At 43.5% G+C, this 19,018-nt stretch overlaps 1 pseudogene; it reads right to left on the reverse strand.

The window, feature by feature from the left end:
• Positions 1-13,946: 13,946 nt before the first annotated feature.
• Positions 13,947-15,554, reverse strand: LOC124647779 (annotated as a pseudogene).
• Positions 15,555-19,018: the final 3,464 nt, after the last annotated feature.

The raw sequence follows: 19,018 nt of genomic DNA on the forward strand, positions 1-19,018 counted from the left end.
GCTCGCTGTGAGATCAACAAAATATGATCATCTATTAAGAAAGAGAAGATATATGTTTCTCACAGGAGGTAGGGGTGGCTCTACCACGTAGGGCTTTGTCAAGTCCCGCGTTGGAGCTATATGGCGTGTTGTTTCTAAGGTTCATGCAAGAATTCACTGCACAAATAAAATCCAAGATGCAGTGCCAGCAAATAATACTGTCAAGAGATGATCCAGTGTACAAAATGTGTGTTTTGAGGATATGCAGCAGGTTCTGACAGGAGCTAAGAAGAGTTTTGCTAAGCCTTTTTTCATGGAAGTGCTCATCCTGGCATGTTGAAATATCTGGTTGCTCAGAAATGGAAGGATCTTTAGTACTGAGGCCTGCTCTTTCACTAGGTGGAAGGGAAGTTTATCCATGACATCTCTTTGCTGCAATATAGGATCAAGGGGAAATATAAGGATAGGTTGATTGACTGGATTAGGTCTCTGCCTTAGAGCCTTTATCCCCCCGTACATAGGTTGTTTTTCTTTGGCTTTGGGCTTTTGTACATAACTTTATTTAATTTGGAGTAATAAGCCTCACAGTCTTGGGTTTCAAAAAAAAAAGTGTGTTTTGTAGCTTTGGCCCGCCCATGAATATTTTTCAAGCTCCGCCACCGGAGTCTGGGCCAAAGTGGCTAGTGGCTGGCACTCTGGTTTATATTATGTCATATTTCAAACAGGCCGTTTTTGCTGTTTTAAATTAATTTTGAACGTATTATAAAATGTTAAAATTTCTGTAAAAATACGGGACAACCATCTTGATGTTTTATGTGTTCGCAAAATAGTTTCAAGAAAAACCAATATTTTCTGTGGTTATGTGTAAAAAACATAATATTTGGTGCACACAAGGCATTTCCTTGTCTTTTGTTTACAGAGGACACAAAAAATATTGGTATTCCACGAAACTTGGCATGCGCATATAGAATGTCGATATATACACGCTAAATTTTTGTTTGGAATATTTTCAAATTTTTTTTGTAGCGAACATATACACCTAAGATCAAATGTGCATTTCCGCATATAGAATGGATAACTTTGATCCTTTTTTTACTATATAAACCACACCTTAAAATGTTATATTATTGTTCCTATTTTAAGTATTTTTTCTGCATAAAACTATCCTTCATGTACTTGTGGTTAGTCGATCATAGTGGCATTACCCCACACACGAAATTTCTATATATATAGTCTTCTCTTTGATTGCTCAGGATCAACAAAGACAAGATGATGTACACAATCCGAAGCATACATATATACTTTCCAGCGACGTTGGTACGGCTAGCCAGAGGCTCCACACGTAGATGTCGGCGACGTTGGTACGGCGGTCGCCCTCAGGTACACCGTCACAGCTAGACCGACCGGGCCATGCATGTTCGTTTCCTTTCCTTGTGCCGCACGCCGCGGGGTACTTGTGCGAGTTCCACAAGTTAATACTCGTGCGAACTTTCTTTTCCGAAGGTGCTGCTGATGCCCCGTGGACTAGAGCGACGCTCGTCCTTCGGCAATGGTTCTTTGGAACGACCCAACAGGCACGTGAATATCCATCAAAGGCATTCCTTACGCATCCCATGTCTAGTTTTGTCTAAGTCGCTGGTCGAGTATCATTCGCCGGCACTATGACGACCACTCTGTATCCTCTCCGCTCTCGTCGCAGCTACCTAGCTAGCCAAAAGATCGGAGCTATATACCTATAGGTGTCTCGAGTGTAAGAGAAACCTAGGTAGCTATATATGGCGATCATGAAGTTGCAAATAATGGTCGAAATAATATGCTTCACCTACGGAAGCATGTGGCTCTTCGTACTTTCGAAATTTATAGTGTCTGCAAGCAAATGATAATTATATGCTTCACCTACGGAGCAGCACTATGAACTTATTGGAACCGGCTCCTCTAACACGAGAAGGAAAGTTAGAGAAACTACAGTATTCCAACTTCTCTCTTCAAATTTATACTATTTAATTCTAATATAATTCAAATTAACTTATATCGTGCATATTTAAGGTATGTATTCACAGCTATTACTTGCAACCAAAATTATGGTGCAAAAAATAGTTTAGATGATTTGTGCTACAGTAATCTTCTACAGTAATTAGCTACAGTGTAAAATAAGGTATTTAATGGCCGCATACGCTGACATTATATACACTTATAATTTTAGATCAATAAATTATACAAATACAAGTTGGAACCATATAGCATAATCCCTCGCATACCTAGAGTTGGTTTCGACCACACCCCATAACTTGCAAAAATACCCTCAAGTATTTACCTATGAAATTGTATGGAGTCGGATTTTGTAGATTAAGAATTATATATTACAAAGAGAAAGAGTTGGTTTCCTACTATGCTATACCTACTTCATGTTTTATGTTTTAAAATCAGTTATGCGTAGTATGACTACTCAAAATATTAAAAAAAACAGGTGTCTCATCTAAAATATTTTGTCAAATACAAGGTAGGGTGCCTGGCCGCCTGCCCTACCTAGCCCTACTAGAAGCTTCATCCGTGGGTTAGCCTCTTGGAAAGCAGGAACAACCTTAATTTTGAAAACTGACAAACTATGCACGGTGGAACACAGAGTATGAGCCAAGGTGGCTAGTGGATAGATCAAACTGACACTCGACTTAATTATATCGTAATGGATTGTCTCTAACTTTGACTTTTTTTTCTTCTGTAAACCACACCCTAAATTGTTATAGGTACTCCCTTCGTCACGTTTTAGATGTCGGACGGCGTATTTCACAGAAAACCCCCTAAAAGATTTCCGACCAAGTCCTCGGTCCCTCCTCTATCCTCGCTCACTTCCGCTCGCTTTCGTCCATCTCTCGCGACGCCGACCGCCAGCCTCTGTCTTCTCCTTGCCGCCTTCCTCTTCTCCTCGACACCGACCGCTCTCGCTGGCCGCCGACCGTCGCCGCGCTGCTGCATCCTCCCCATCGCGTATGTCCTCGGCGCCTCCCTCTTATCATCGGGCATCGTCCACTCCGGCGGCCGAGTTCAAGCTGTGATTTTTCCCCACTCCGGCGGCCGGATTTGCAGGGGCTCTGCTAGTTTTGCGGTTTTTGTCGATGGAATCGGCTGCTGGCGGCGGGGATCTGCTGCTGGCGACGGCTGATGGAATCGGCTGCTGGGGATGGGATGCTGCGGGACCAATTCGTCATCTCCGGCACCGACGTCAACTACGAGAAACAGCCTCCACCGCTCAACCAGGTACGCTACTCCTCCTCATACCCCTCCTTCCCCTCCTCGAAATGTGGAGGCGGTATGCTCTATCGTGGATGAGGATTAGAGAGTTGAGTTAGCTTTCATGGCGTGCTACCTGTGTGTGTCTTTCATGTGCCAAATGACAAGATAGACACTGTAGAATGCATATTCGTACTAGTGATAGACCACTGTAAGAGCCCGGTCGTGGACACATTTTACCAGGAATGAAACACCACTCTTTAAGCTCTTAGAAATTGCAAGTTCAGAAGATAAATCCCTAATGTACACAAGTTCAGAAGCTCATAAAAATGGGAGGTTGTAGTTAATCATCATGGTATGCTAGTAATGAAGCTTGACCATTCTGGTTGCTAAACACACATTGATACAAAATGTTCTTGACTGATTTACTCACTAAGTATTACAATGTGACAATTTCTTGCAGGTAATAAAAATAAAGGAAGAAGGAACAACAGAAAACCTTACTTCTTCAGGCAAACTCACGGGAGGAGCACATCAGCGACCTCCAGGATCTCAACTTCAGATTGTTAAAGCAGCACCAACTAGCTCCACTGGTGAGCATGGCAGAGGAAACACGAGTGCTTGCATGTTCTTGGTCACCGGAGGAGCTCCGGTGAGGAACTCCAGCGGCGGCGAGGGCGGACCTGGACATCTGGGCAAACCACCATGCAATCGAGAGGGAAAAAGGCTCCTGGAGGACCAACTTATCACCCTGAAGCTATTTAATGGCTCGGGGAATCTGATGAGCGGCGATGGCGTCGAGCTTGAGTGGTGGCCGGAGTTGGAGGAGACGGGTTGATTTTGTTGATCCACGGCGTCCCAACAGGCAATCGAGAGGGGGAAAAGGCTCCTGGTCTTATCTACGTGAAGGGCAAACTTCGTGTGTCCTCCGTAGAGCTCAAGCTCGTCTCCTTCGTCCAACTCCTGCGACGTTACCTCTGTGGGAGCTCGAAGCCGAGCACGTCCTCGAAGGGAAAGACATAGGGCGCGGAGGGCGCGGAGTTGGAAGAGGAAAACAGAGGGCGCGGAGGGCATGTACGATGTTGATCTCCTGGTCGACCTCCTTCCTCGCCCCTTTCGGTGGCGGACGGCGGGGCGGACGGGGAAGACAAGTGCTTGGATCTAAAAATTAGGGCTAAAATTATAGCGTTTTAGATCTATTAGGGGGTTTTCAGAAAAAAAGCAAATGAACCATGCCTCTGGCACCTAAATCGTGACGGAGGGAGTATTATTGTTCCTATTAGATTTTTTTGCCGAAAACTATCCTTCATGTGCTGCTGATCAGTCGATCATAGTGGCATTACCACCACACATCAAATCTCTCTCTCTCTCTCTCTCTATATATATATATATATATATATATATATATATATATATATATATATATATATATATATATATATATATATATATATATATATATATATATATATATATATATATATATATATATATATAGAACGTGGTTTTGGTACGTAACCTTACCCCAGCACTAGCTATCATCACCATCCATTTGCTTTAGGATTGGTACTTCCTTTCTCCTGTTTGTTTCTAGTGTGACTCATAGAAAAGATGTGAAAGGGGATTTCTCTCTCCTTGTTCCTGACATGTGCACCTTGGCTGTGCAGAAAATTTGAAATCGGTTGCTATTTTGGAGTGTATTATGATGAGAGGGTTCATATTGAGTTCAAATTTGATCTATATCTAGTGTTGAGCAGAGTGTTGGGCCACATATCTGCAGGGATTTCAAATCAAAAGCGTGGCAGGCCACACAGGGTCAGATCTCTGGGCCTATATGAACGAGCAGTTTCCCCATTGTGGCAAGTTATTGTTCAAAGCGGCCTGGGTTGTCGGTTGTTATGACATGGCTAAGCTAGTTTGGGCCGGTACCGTAGTGGATTTCCAGGTACCATTGCGGTCTGTACTCTAACACAACTAAACACCGTGACATCGTACAGGTACCAGAAGCCCAGCTCTGGACCGTCCTTGACCAAGTCGTACTGGGCGCTCTCCACGATTCCTCTAGGACATGCGGCTCTGGCGTGGTAACGGCAGACGAAGCTCAGCTCGATGGTCTGGGATCTCCGGCGAGCAGCCTTCACTGCCACCACCAGGACTCCGCGCCTGCCGCCATGGAAAAGCTCGGTGGAGATCCTGCGCCAACTTGGTATACAGCGTAGGCCGAGCATTATACGGCGGCGGTTGGCAACTTGGTATGCTCGCCAGGGTCGGCAGGCTCCGTGACGCGTACCGGCGTACCACCTCGTCATGAACCTCACGGACTGCCAGGAAGGCAGGAACACGACGGCGCACCTACTTTTAGCCTGGAATTAGTCCCATGCTTGCTGTGTTTTGCTGCTACAGCTGATTGCTACCTGCGCATGCGTGTGTTTGGTTGCTGATTACTAGCTCAGTGTGCATGCTTTGCTTCTTTTTGTACTTAGCACCATGTTTGATATTTTATAGGTGAAGCAAAAATTACTCGACACCATCACTTAACTATTCAAGCATCCTCCTAATTGTTCATCAAGCACCCGGTCGAAATTTTGAAGTACCTAGAATTCATCTCACAAATATAATCAAACATGCAAATCGGTACATTCGATGTCACGAGTCATTTTATAGGTCAGTTTATAGGTCAGGAAAAAAAATACAAGCGCCCTCCTAAAAAATCATCCAGCATCCGGTTGAAACTTCTAAGTACCTAAAATTCATCCCAAAAGATCGGTACCACAATCTAATTTTAAGCACCCTCTTATTAATACATGTCGCACCACGATGGACATTGTTAAGTACCTATGTTGTGTCTCGATTAATATATAGTTGATACCCATGGATAAATAAAATTAGTATCCAGAAAATTCAGGTACCATGAATCTAATTATAAGTTCTCGATTAATATATATTTAGCATAAATAGAATCGGCACCCAAAAAATTCAAGTACCATGAATCTAATTAAGTTGTTCCTCAAATATACATTCGGTACCTAGACAATTTCAGTACCATTACTCTAATCATGTCGTACCTCGTTTAATATACATTTGGTACCCACGGATAAATCCAGGACCATGTACCTAGTCAAATTTCGGTACCATCAGTCCTTTTATCTAGTGCCTCACCTAGTATTGATACGGTAGCCGATGGTAAAGAGAATAAGTACATATATAATTTTCGGTACCGACAATCCAATTATCGCGCACCTTGGTTAATGTATATTCAGTACCCGGTGATATGAGAGCGGGTACCTAGTCAAATTTCCGTACCATCAATCTTATTATCTCGCGCCTTGACTAGTATTGTACCTAGACAATGTTTAGTACCGAAAATCCAATTGTCTCACACCTTAGTTAATGTATATTCGGTACCTGGTGATATGAGAGCAGGTACCTAGTCAAATTTAAGTACCATCAATCTTATTATCTCGTGCCTTGACTAGTATTGATCTGGTACCACTAATATCTAATTATGTCGTGTCTCGATTAATCTACATCTAGCACCCGCAGATAAATAGAATCATTACCCTGAAAATTCGTGTACCATGCTTCTAATTATGTCCTGCCTCGATTAATATACATTTGGTACCCACCAATAAATAGAATCGGTACCTCGAAAATTCTAGTACCCTGGATCTAAGTATGTCGTTCTTCGATTAATATACATTCGGTACCCGACGGGAGATAATTTATCTAGAAAAATTGGTACCTCTAGACTAATCATGCCGTGCTTCGATTAATATACATTTGGTACCCATGGATAAATAGTACTGGCACCTAGAAAAATACAGCACAATGAATCTGATTATGTCGTTCCTCAACTAATATATTTTCGGTGCCCATCGCTAAATAGATTCAGCACCTAGACAATTTTTAGTGCCATCAATCTAATTCTCCACAATATTTTCTTTAAAATACTTCAGATCCGTACCTCCGTTATAGGGCTGCCGGTTTTAAGTTCTATCGGTAAATCGGAACACTCGTACATGTCGTACCCCTCTACTAGAACATTTAGGTACTTAGGATTTATAGTATTCAAAATATTGTACAAGCACCTACGTCTAGGTAAGCCGTACCTTTATTATAGGGCTGTCAGTACCCGTACAAACAACACCTAGGTTAATGTAAGTCGTGCACTGCTAATAGATCATAGAATCGGAACCCGGAAATTCCAGTACCATGAATCTAATTATGCCGTTTAGGTATATGCCGTACTTGTACAAACAATGCCTAGTTTAGGTATATGTCGTACTCTACTAACATATCATTCAGTACTTAGGATTTAGGGTTTTGGATTGCTCTACAAGCACCTTGATTAAGTATATGTCGTACCCGCTAATAGATCATTCGGTACTTATGATATGGAGAATTGAAATGTTATACAAGCACCTACATGGACACATTATTCGGCACCATGTTCAAGCACCCTTATAAAAAAAATATTCGGCGCGCGGTTAAAATTGTGAAGTACCTGAAATTCGACACAAAAGATAATCTCGTACCTAGACAACTTTCGGTACCATGAATCTAATTATCTCGTACTTTGATTAATACTAGTTGAATGCCCGTGCGTTGCTACGGCTCTTTGAGTTTTTTTCTAAGCTAACATGTAAATAAACATTTTTTATGTTTTAACCGCAATACCATCCAAACCGATAAGGAAAGAGCATGTAGTTTGGATTGCTAAATTGAATTACAATCAATTTCCAGTAAACAATTAACAAAGTATACATGCATTAGTTATTGTATTTTGTCAGAAATATGAGACCAAGTCATTTAGGTACATATCCAACAATATCTTTAAAGTGAAAAGTCATCAGTGTGCACCACGAATAAATTAAGGGATGGTATTTCCATGATTTTCTTATAACTACCATTGTAAGTGCTACATACAACTCCAAAATTCATGCCTCATATAGCTGGTATAAGAGGTCTAGTAAAGAAAAATCGTATTATATCTTAACTAAATGGTCATTTGCTGGTTCTGCTCATAAAGCCTGGATACCATAGTCCCAAAATCAATGACTTGCTGATATTTTAGACTTGATATACTCTACAAATGTGCAAATAATATTGTGTAAAGTAAAAAAGAACATGGTTAATTTTATTTTGAAAAGTTGTAAAATGACAGTACAAAGAGTCAAAAGATATTCACTTAAAGTTGCATGTAGTAACCATAGTAAAATCTTTGCGTGTCTAGTTATGAAGTATCAAATTTTAATTGCATCAAACAAAAATATCGATCGGCTGCAGTTCCACTTAACCTTTCCATAGTGAGATATGGTATCATAACAACATATTGACAGAATTAAATCAGTGCATATATATTAACTTAGTAAAACGGATCTGGAAAAATAAGGAAGAGGTGGAACTGAGATAGCTTATCTTTGGAGTAAGAAAATCTCACTTCCTATGTAGTTGGAATAAGAACACATTCATCATATAAAAGATACTGTATTTTTATCTACTACACACTGCATTAGAAGAAAACAATTGAGCAGTTACAAGAGAGAACAAAACGTTGGTAATGCTGAAGAGATAGCCAGCAAAGGCAGCAGATGAGATAGATTTGACAATTATTGAGGGAGAAAAACTTTAATAATGACAAAGAAGGCACATTATAAAATGTGGGGCCAAGAGCATGCTATATTATCCACAACCTGGGACAAATTAATCCGCATCATGAGTAAAAAAATTGCTATTTTTCAATGGTAAGAGAAATAGATGAAACAATACGTATATTGCAACTGAAAAATTCAGAACTCATGCTAGAATAACCTGCACGATTTCCTGTCACTGTATTGTAATTTGACGAATAGAACGTTCTTTCAACCCTGCTCTTGTCGATTGTTCTTCCTAGGATTTGCATAACAAAGGCTAGGGTTGTGTTCCCATTCTTGTTTAATCCAAGCCAACAAAGATTAAAGCACAAATGAGGTAATGATGCCCATGTCGATGAACCAAAAGAGAGGTGTTTATAAATCAGAAATCAACATATTACTTGACAGAATAATTAGAATATTATCACCTGAAAATTCATCTTTGAATGCAAAAATAAAATCTGCATCTTTGTTGCTCGTGTAACTGCTCATGCATGGATATTCAACTCAAGATCCAAAAAGCTTAATTCACAAGTATGCCGAAGTACTGGAGACCAAAACATATAACTTCACAATTCTTCACAAGTGTGTGTCCTCTAAAATATTCAGGTTAATTGGAGGGAACCTAAAATACCAAGGCCCATCAGCAAAAGAGTTGGTGTGTTCAATATAACTAAATTAAAAGCAATAGAACTTCAGTACACATCCGATGTAGTCTTAGTGATGACCAGCAATAAGAACAGCGCTTATTATCCTTCTCGTTATATCTGGGTAGCAAAAAATCAGTGACGTCGACTAATACCAGAGAAGTAAGATTATTATTCTTCTCATTATAGGAAGTGTATCGATAAGTATACGACTTGTATTGTAAGTCTGAAGTCTGAACAAGCAGGTTGACTTGAGATAAATAGCAAACCAATATAAAATGGCACACTATTTTAAGTGAATCCTAATAATTCCTTTCTTCATGTATGCTTTCTTCCAATTAAATCCTCAACAAATAATGAATTCAGAATACCCTCTACGCAACCATCATTGAATTAAAAAACAAAGAAATAGCAAACCAGATTACAAATTTACAACACACGATAATTCAAAATCTAACAATCGATTGAATTTGATGCTACCTATTTGTACACTACAGATAACTCAGATCTGAACAAGCACATAAAAATATGAAAGATTTGTTGAACCTGCAAGGCTGCAACACATGATTGGAGATACAGTACGTCTAAACCAGCAAGCTTCACCATCACCCGTTCCACCGGAAGCCTTGCTAAGGAGTAACTCCAAAGGCTCGGTTCACGATTAAAATAAGAGGGACCTCACTCCTGCGGCTGGTGGTGGTGACCTCGCCGTAGTGCACTATGAAATCGGGACATGGTTGGTGATGAAGAGCTTACCTATAATGGCGGCGTCATATCAAAATGAAGGTGGGGAGCGGAGGGGCGCAGCAAGTAGGAAACGATGCCCCGCCTTGTGACAGTGCATTGTTGCTGAATCATGGCTCATGGATGCAGCGGGCGCTAACTGTGGTCGCAAGAGGCACATATGGCTCCACCGCCTCCTTTCTGCATGTCACACGGGCCTCGATATGCTGCATCGCCAGCCCATCGTGGAGAGGGGATTAGGGCGCGGTAGAGGCGGCAGTGCAAGAAGAAGTTTGTCGTCGGGGAGCTTCCAGCCGTCATCTTCATGTGGGAGCCGGGGAGCTGGTGCATGCATGTACCAGGGAAGGACACGGGCGGGGAAATGCAGCGCGAGAGGAAGTGAGCTCGAAGAGGCACCGAGGTGGAGCTATCAGAGCTCATTCACAAACAGATGAAACCTGTAGTGCTATTATCCAACATTGACGGTCATGGATGTGAGCAATTTGATTAAGTTAACAAATAATGCTAGTTATGATCCTATGATCCTATTAAAATTTACACAAGTATATAATTATTAAAATCCCTAAATCTAGCTCTCCTCTCTACCTTGGACGGCAGCTCTAAATGTTGCAAAAATCAAACACAATCATTCACCGGAAGAAAATGTCCATGCAAGTTTACCTCTACAGGACCAGGGAAGGACACAAAGTGGGGAAATGCAGCAGTGTGTGTCTGCAACAATAGCTTCCATCCTCTTTAACATTCCCTATAGAATATACAAACAAATGAGTGAAGCTTATACATGATCTATGTCATTATAAAATTAAATGATGAATAAGCTTTTTTCCTCTAATCATATCAATTTTATACAGTGGTCACAATAGAAAATGGGTAAAATCTCGCCTTTATATTTCCACTATGCCATTAGGAGGGTTACCGGGGCATTTTGTCTAGAACTGAAATCTGTCGAGTCAATATCACAGTGATAATTTAAAAACTATCATATGTGGTAGGTATTACAATCTTAGTGTACCTTATCTCCCGTTCCAGCTATGAGAAGCTAACCGCGACGAGCACATTCCAATTTTTTATCTGCGCATGAGAGTTCTTGCCTTCTTGGGGAAGATCCATTATTTCTTGGGGAGCGCTCTTGGAAGACATAGAAGGAGATGTTATGGTCCTATAGGTAATGCAATCCTAACCTGAAAGGCAAGGCGGCGGGCATCAAGGGCGACGGAGGCGGCGACCTTCATTGGATCGGGCGACGGTACATAGTGAGCCATGCGGTAGCAGCGAGGCGGGTGCGTGGCGCGGGCCACCTCATTGGCAACCCCGAGCCGGCGACCATGTGCTCTCCAGCGTGTCCGAGGCGGCGACTGGTTGTGCGCCATGCCGGATCCTATAGCTGACGAGAGAGATATGAATAAGGAAATATGGTTGGGGTGATGGAAAAGAGACGTCCTCATTGGGATATTGAGAAAGAAAAATGCTATTTGTCAACTCAGATTTGATTGATTGATTTGCTCCTATAACCTGCCATATTAGAGCTGACGGAAGAATTATTTTGGCAAGTAAAGATTTGATGCGCTAATGCTAATGAGAGAATGAAGTGGTACACGATGAGAAAGTAAAACGAACGGTGCAGATTGGTTACACGTCGAGGTGTTGTTGTTGAAGGCAAATGGACGGTTTTGATGTCTCCAATATTTGACATCAAACATTTTTTTATGACGTACGTATTGCAATATAATAGTAAAGATAATTTAGTCCGCCGATAAAAAATAGGGAAATAAATGATTTGATTTGATATGTTCCTAGCAAGTGCGTGAAATAGGTTGGTATAATGCGATGTACACCCTAGTCTCCTTTCCTTATTATTTTTAACTTCCCGTGATTGTGGCTATCCCTGATTGATTCATACATAATGTATTTCCTTAAATGTTGTTTAGATGTATTGACGGATGGATTTTAAGCAGAGGCTTTGAGACTAAATTGGATGGTCCGGATTGTTTTAATGACGACCACCAAAGTGCGTTGAGTGTCAAACGACCAACTCCCATTTAATAGTAAAGATACATTCGGTACCTAGCTATAAATAGAATCGATACCTGGATAATTCTCGGTACTATGAGTCTGATTATCACTAGCCGGCACCCGTTCAAAATTTTAAAGTACCTAAAAATTATCTCAAAAGATAATCAAATCTGCAAATCGGTACGTCTGATGTCATCACTCATTTTATAGGTCAGGAAGAATTATTTGTCACCAGAACTTAACCGTCGTATATCTTGTAAAAAATCAATCAGTAAAAAATATTAATTTGGCACCCCAACTTAAGTTTTCAAGCACAAATCTTAAGTACCCAAAAATATAACCAACATTGCCTAAGATAGGTCCGATGCCAAACGTCAACTCGTTAAGCACCTTCGTAAAAGCCAAGTTGAATTTATTTTCTTTACCGCTTCGCACCAGCCGCCAGGAAAGCGATCTAAAAGGCGATCGGGATCTCCGCCTCCTGCCGGCGGCGCCTCCGGGCCGCCCGCCTCCGTGGCCTCAGAGCCATGGTCGCGTGGTGGTTCCCGGTCCCTGCCGGCGGGAGGGCTCCATCCTCACGGTTTTTTTTGTGTTTTGCTAGGTTTTGCGTCTTCTTTGGAGAGATCAGGCGGCGGCTGCTCTCTGAAGATGGAATAAGGTTCCCCCCCCAGCCTCCGCTCCAACGACGTCCCTAGCGTTGTTGGAGGGGGTGTGGAGGTTTGTCTCCGGTGGATCTCGTCGGATCTGGCCGGTGTGTGTCTGCGGTGGATCCGGTTGGATCCGATCGTCGTTCGTCTCCGTTTGTGTGTCGAAAATTAGAGGCTTCCGATCTATGCATCTCTTCATCGGCGGCGGTTGCTGTGGCTGTGGTGCGCTGGTCCTCTCGTGGCCGTAGCACGACGACTTCCCGACTCGTCTTCTACAACAAGATTCGCCCGGCTCTGATCATGGAGGGGTGATGGCAGCGGCGCGCCTTCGGCTCGCTCTAGTGTCTGTAGTCGTCGCTAGGTGGTCTTCGGACCTAGATGTAATTCTTATTGCTTCTGGTGTTCTTTGTATCGCCTTGATTGTTGATGAATAGATTGGATGTTTTCTTCGCAAAAAAAAAAAGCACCTTCGTAAAAATTCATCCGTCACTCTGGTCTAAATTCTTATGTACCCTATGGTCAACCTCAACCATATGGCATGACCATCAGGTTAAGGTACTGTTGTGTGTGGAATCCTCGTTACGCTTAATATTTAGCAGTACCCTCTGTATTCACCACATACTGAGAAATTTCAAAGGTTCTGTTCAAGTGTTCATTACTTGGATCTCGTGAGTAATCATGTTCATGTGAGCTTGGATGCAGAGGATGGGGCTATTCCCCCATTTCAAAAACAAAAATATGTTCATGTGAGCCGTTCCGCATCTTGCATATTCAGATGGTATCCGAATGCAATCTAACACCTTTTGGGAGCATTGCTTTCTGACCTGCATCTTAACTTTTGCAAACCAAAGAGCTCTGTGATTCTGCCATATCGATCAAGGATTTTGCCAAATTCAGCTTGTAAACATTATAAACTGTTCCAGCAAGAGCGCCAGGCCTCGTGCCCCAGGCCCTGTGCGCTCGCCAAGGACGAGAGCGGCTCCGGCACGAGCTCCAGGCCGCGCGGATCAACAAGCGCAGGGGTGCAGCCGCCGCCATGGGCTTGGCGAGCTCGGCTATGAGAGTGGGCATATCGACGGCGAGCCCTTCCACACGTGCGCCGGCGTCCGCCCCATCGCCACCTCCGCGTCCGGCGCGTCGGACACGCGCCACACATTGACGGACCCGTCGAGGCTGCCGCTGTACACCACCCACCGGCGGTCCAGGGACTCCTCCTCGTCCATGGCCACGCACTTCACCGGGCCCGTGTGGCCGGCCAGCACGGCGCGCGGGGAGTGGTCGGCGCCTTCGTCGCGGCGCCACACGCATATGGTCCGGTCGGCGGACCCGCTCACCACCACGCGCCCGGCGACGGCGAGCGGTAGGACGGCCATCCTATGCCCGCGCAGCGCGCCGCCGTTCCACGGCGTGCTCTCCCGAGCAACTCCCCGCCGCCATTGCCAGTGCGTCACAGCCCTGTCCGACGACGCGACGTACACGACCCGTGCGTTGGACGCCACGGCGATGGCGGTGACCGCGCCGTCGGCCTTGCGCAGCACCCGCTCCATGACGTGCCTGGTCGCGCCTCCCTTCTCGGCCTCCCGCCGCCACACCTTAACCGTGCCGTCGGCCGAGCCCGTGAAGGCCAGCGCGTCGAACCCTGCGGCTGCCACCGGGTTGACCGCGTCGTCGTGGGCGCGCACGGACTCGAGGCACCGCGAGTCGGCCATGCGCCACACATTGAAGGTCCGATCCCAGGACCCGGAGTATATCATCCCGGCCTCGGCGTCCAGGCTGAGACAGGACACGGCGTCGAAGTGTCAGAGCCAGAGCGAGCTCTGCTTCCGCCGGCCCGTCTCCACGTATTGCGAGGGGCGAACGGAGCTCCGCAGCAGCTCCCCGAGCCACGGGAGTGAACCGACGCACTTGTGCACGGCGGGGTCGTCGGCGAAGGCGCGACAGACGCGGACCTTGCCGTCCTGGTGGCCGTGAAGATCCTGCCGTCCCTGGCGACCAAGATCGCCTTGACAAGGCCGCTCCCGCACTTGAACCAGGCGAACTCCAGCTGGTCCTTCCACACCCGCACGTTCTTGGAGTCGGTGCTGGTGTAGAGCAGGTCCCCCGCCGCGGCGAGCGAGTACACGTGCCCGTCCATCTACACCAGCGACCCCAGCAGCCCTGTCTCGCCCGATCCGGCCATGGTGGACCCGGCGCCGAGCCCCGGGAGGTTCACACACGGCGACGGCATGTACGGCAACGGGGACGAGAGCGGCTCCGGCACGAGCTCCAGGCCGCGCGGACCAAGAAGCGCAGGGATGCTGCCGCCGCCATGGGCTTGGCGAGTTCGGCCATGAGAGCGGGCATATCGGCGGGACACCTGGGCGACGAGGCCGAGCTCGCCGGGGCATCTCCACGCTGTGCGCCCTGACCGCGTGCCCCTGCCCTGCTGCAGCTCGACGATGATGGCGCCGGCCGCGTGCTTGGCCGCCGCTAATGCCGCCCGCAGCCGCCTTGAGCTTGGCGGCCGCCGTGGGGATGGCTGCGTGCGTCGACCCGCGGTGACGCGAGCGCCGAGGCGGAGTCGAAGGAGCGCTCTGGCATGACAGACTATAGGTGAACGGAGTGCTAGAGATGTGGACGAGGGAAACGGCGAGAGAAAAGCGAGAGCACTTACCACGGGACATGGGTGTAACTACACCCAGGGGTAGGAAGTATTTATCCTATATATATATATATATATATATATATATATATATATATATATATATATATATATTAGCTTGGACTACCGGATTATCACCGCAATACATATGCTTTAACCAAGTATCACAAAGGGGTACCTCTATGCCGCCTGTACAAAGGTCTAAGGAGAAAGCTCGCATTTGGATTTCTCGCTTTTGATTATTCTCAACTTAGACATCCATGCCGGGACAACATAGACAACAGATAATGGACTCCTCTTTTAATGCTTTAAGCATTCAACAACAATTAATTCTTTTCTCATTAGAGATTTGAGGATGTTTGTCCAAAGCTGAAACTTCCACCATGGAATCATGGCTTTAGTTAGCGGCCCAATGTTCTTCTCTCACAATATGCATGCTCAAACCATTCAACTCGGTGTAGATCGCCCTTACTTCGAGACAAGACGAACATGCATAGCAACTCACATGAAATTCAACAACGAGTTGATGGCGTTCCCAGATAAACATGGTTATCGCACAACAAGCAACTTAATAAGAGATAAAGTGCATAATTACATATTCAATACCACAATAGTTTTTAAGCTATTTGTCCCATGAGCTATATATTGCAAAGGTGAATGATGGAATTTTAAAGGTAGCACTCAAGCAATTTACTTTGGAATGGCTGGAAAATACCATGTAGAAGGTAGGTATGGTGGACACAAATGGCATAGTGGTTGGCTCAAGTATTTTGGATGCATGAGAAGTATTCCCTCTCGATACAAGGTTTAGGCTAGCAAGGCTTATTTGAAACAAACACAAGGATGAACTAGTACAGCAAAACTCACATAAAAGACATATTGAAAGCATTATAATACTCTATACCGTCTTCCTTGTTGTTCAAACTCAAAACTAGAAATTATCTAGACCTTAGAGAAACCAAATATGCAAACCAAATTTTAGCATGCTCTATGTATTTCTTCATTAATGGGTGCAAAGCATATGATGCAAGAGCTTAAACATGAGCACAACAATTGCCAAGTATCACATTACCCAAAACATTTATAGCAATTACTACATGTATCATTTTCCAATTCCAACCATATAACAATTTAACGAAGGAGAAACTTCGCCATGAATACTATGAGTAGAAACCAAGGACATATTTGTCCATATGCTACAGCGGAGTGTGTATCTCTCCCATAAAGTGAATGCTAGGATCCATTTTATTCAAACAAAACAAAAACAAAAACAAAACGACGCTCCAAGAAAAAGCACATAAGATGTGGCCGAATAAAAATGTAGTTTCGGGGAGGAACCGATAATTTGTTGATGAAGAAGGGGATGCCTTGGGCATCCCCAAGCTTAGACAGCTTGAGTCTTCTTGATATATGCAGGGGTGAACCACCGGGTGCATCCCCAAGCTTAGAGCTTTTCACTCTCCTTGATCATGTTGCATCATACTCCTCTCTTGATCCTTGAAAACTTCCTCCACACCAAACTCGAAACAACTCATTAGAGGGTTAGTGCACAATATAAATTGACATATTCAGAGGTGACACAATCATTCTTAACACTTCTGGACATTGCATAATGCTACTGGACATTAGTGGATCAAAGAAATTCATCCAACATAGCGAAAGAGGCAATGCGAAATAAAAGGCAGAATCTGTCAAAACAGAACAGTTCGTATTGACGAATTTTAAAATGGCACCAGACTTGCTCAAATGAAAATGCTCAAATTGAATGAAAGTTGCGTACATATCTGAGGATCATGCACGTAAATTGGCATAATTTTCTGAGCTTCCTGCAGGGCAGTGGGCTCAGATTCGTGACAACAAAGAAATCTGGAACTGCGCAGTAATCCAAATCTAGTACTTACTTTTCTATCAACGGCTTAACTTGGCACAACAAAACTCAAAACTAAGATAAGGAGAGGTTGCTACAGTAGTAAACAACTTCCAAGACACAAAATAAAAACAAAGTACTGTAGGTAAAAACATGGGTTGTCTCCCATAAGCGCTTTTCTTTAACGCCTTTCAGCTAGGCGCGAAAGTGTGTATCAAGTAACATCGAGAGATGAAGCATCAACATCATAATTTGTTCTAATGATAGAATCATAAGGTACCTTCATTCTCTTTCTAGGGAAGTGTTCCATACCTTTCTTGAGAGGAAATTGATACTTTATATTTCCTTCCCTCATATCAATAATAGCACCAACGAGTTCGAAGAAAAGGTCTTCCCAATATAATTGGACAAGATGCATTGCATTCAATATCCAAGACAACAAAATCAACGGGAACAAGATTATTGTTAACGGTAATGCGAACATTATCAACTTTACCCAAAGGTTTCTTTGTAGAATGATCGGCAAGATTAACATCCAAATAACAATTTTTCAGCGGTGGCAAGTCAAGCATATTATAAATTTTCTTCGGCATAACAGAAATACTTGCACCAAGATCACATAAAGCATTACAATCAAAATCTTTAACCTTCATCTTAATGATGGGCTCCCAACCATCTTCTAGCTTTTTAGGAATAGAGGCTTCGCGCTCTAGTTTCTCTTCTCTAGCTTTTATGAGAGCATTTGTAATATGATGCGTGAAAGCCAAATTTATAGCACTAGCATTGGGACTTTTAGCAAGTTTTTGCAAGAACTTTATAACTTCAGAGATGTGGCAATCATCAAAATTCAAACCATTATAATCTAAAGCAATGGGATCATCATCCCCAATGTTGGAAAAAATTTCAGCGGCTTTATCACGAGGCGGTTTCGAGCGGTTTTAGCGGTTTCGGGGCAGTTTTCGCGCTTTGCATTAGAAGTGGAAACATTGCTAACACCAATTCTTTTATTAGTATGAGTAGGAGGTGCAGCAACATGTGTAGCATTAGCATTACTAGTGGTGGTAATAGTCCAAACTTTAGCTATATTCTTCTCTTTAGCTAGTTTTTCATTTTCTTCTCTATCCCACCTAGCACGCGGTTCAGCCATTAGTCTTATATTCTCATTAATTCTAACTTGAATGGCATTTGCTGTAGTAGTAATTTTATCATCTAAATCCTCAGGTTTAGCAGCCATTTTATTAATTAAAGAAGATTGTGATGCGAGACATGTATGAGATTCGGGTTTCGGCACTAGCAAGTTTAGTTTGCAACCCGAGATTTCCCTATTCAGATTTTCAAGTTGATTTCCTATATTCTTCAACAAGGTAGATTGATCATTCATAATTTTAGTAAACAATTTATTTTGCTCATATTGTGATTGCATAAAACTCTTGGTGGATCTTTCAATTTCTAACATCTTTTCTTCATTAGGTGAAGCATATCTACCATAAGAGTTACCATTAGCGAGTATGGCCTAGAATCATTGTGATTGTTATTTTTAATGAAATTCACATCAACATATTCTTTTTGAGCAACTAATGACGCTAACGGAACATTATTAGAATTAACATTAGGCCTAC

The sequence above is a fragment of the Lolium rigidum genome, chromosome 4, assembly GCF_022539505.1.
Source record: "Lolium rigidum isolate FL_2022 chromosome 4, APGP_CSIRO_Lrig_0.1, whole genome shotgun sequence".
Classification (NCBI taxonomy): domain Eukaryota; kingdom Viridiplantae; phylum Streptophyta; class Magnoliopsida; order Poales; family Poaceae; genus Lolium; species Lolium rigidum.